Consider the following 627-nt stretch of genomic DNA (forward strand, 5'->3'; position numbering starts at 1 on the left):
CGCAGAACAAGTAATGTTACGTATATGTTTTTTCTTTTGTTTTCAACACACCAAAACAAAATAAATAAATAAAAGAGGGGGCGTAAGGTTGAAACTAGTTATGCGTATTATCATTCGGAAATGGAAGCGACGAAATGTTTAAAGGAAAATAAGTTAATTAAATAATAGAAAAATGGAGGGAAATGCGGAAAAGCTCTCGTCATTGGCCTACATTTCATATTTGACCTCGAGGCACGTTATTTTTCTTAAAATTTTTGTGTTATAAATGCCGAAACGACAACGCCAATAATTATGGTTGTATAATGTGAAAGGAGTTAAAACCAATAGGAAAAAAAGACAAAAATCAGAAAAAAAAAGAAGGAGGATGGAGGGAGAAAAACAAAACAATATATCAGTAATAATTCAACAAATAAAACGCTCCTCAAAAAGTCAAATATGTCTCATAATCGGTACCCTTCTACAACATATAAAAAAAAACCAATTCCCCACAGTCGTATAGTTCGTGGCTATTTTCTTTGCCTTATATTCAAGTTTCTCCATCTTTTTTTTCCTTTTCACATAAACCACAAATGTATGCACATACACGCCGATGAAGAGCCCTCTTTACCCCTCCCCCCCTTTTTTTTT

The sequence above is a fragment of the Trypanosoma equiperdum genome, assembly GCF_001457755.1.
Source record: "Trypanosoma equiperdum strain OVI genome assembly, contig: ctg_1018, whole genome shotgun sequence".
In the NCBI taxonomy this organism is placed as follows: domain Eukaryota; phylum Euglenozoa; class Kinetoplastea; order Trypanosomatida; family Trypanosomatidae; genus Trypanosoma; species Trypanosoma equiperdum.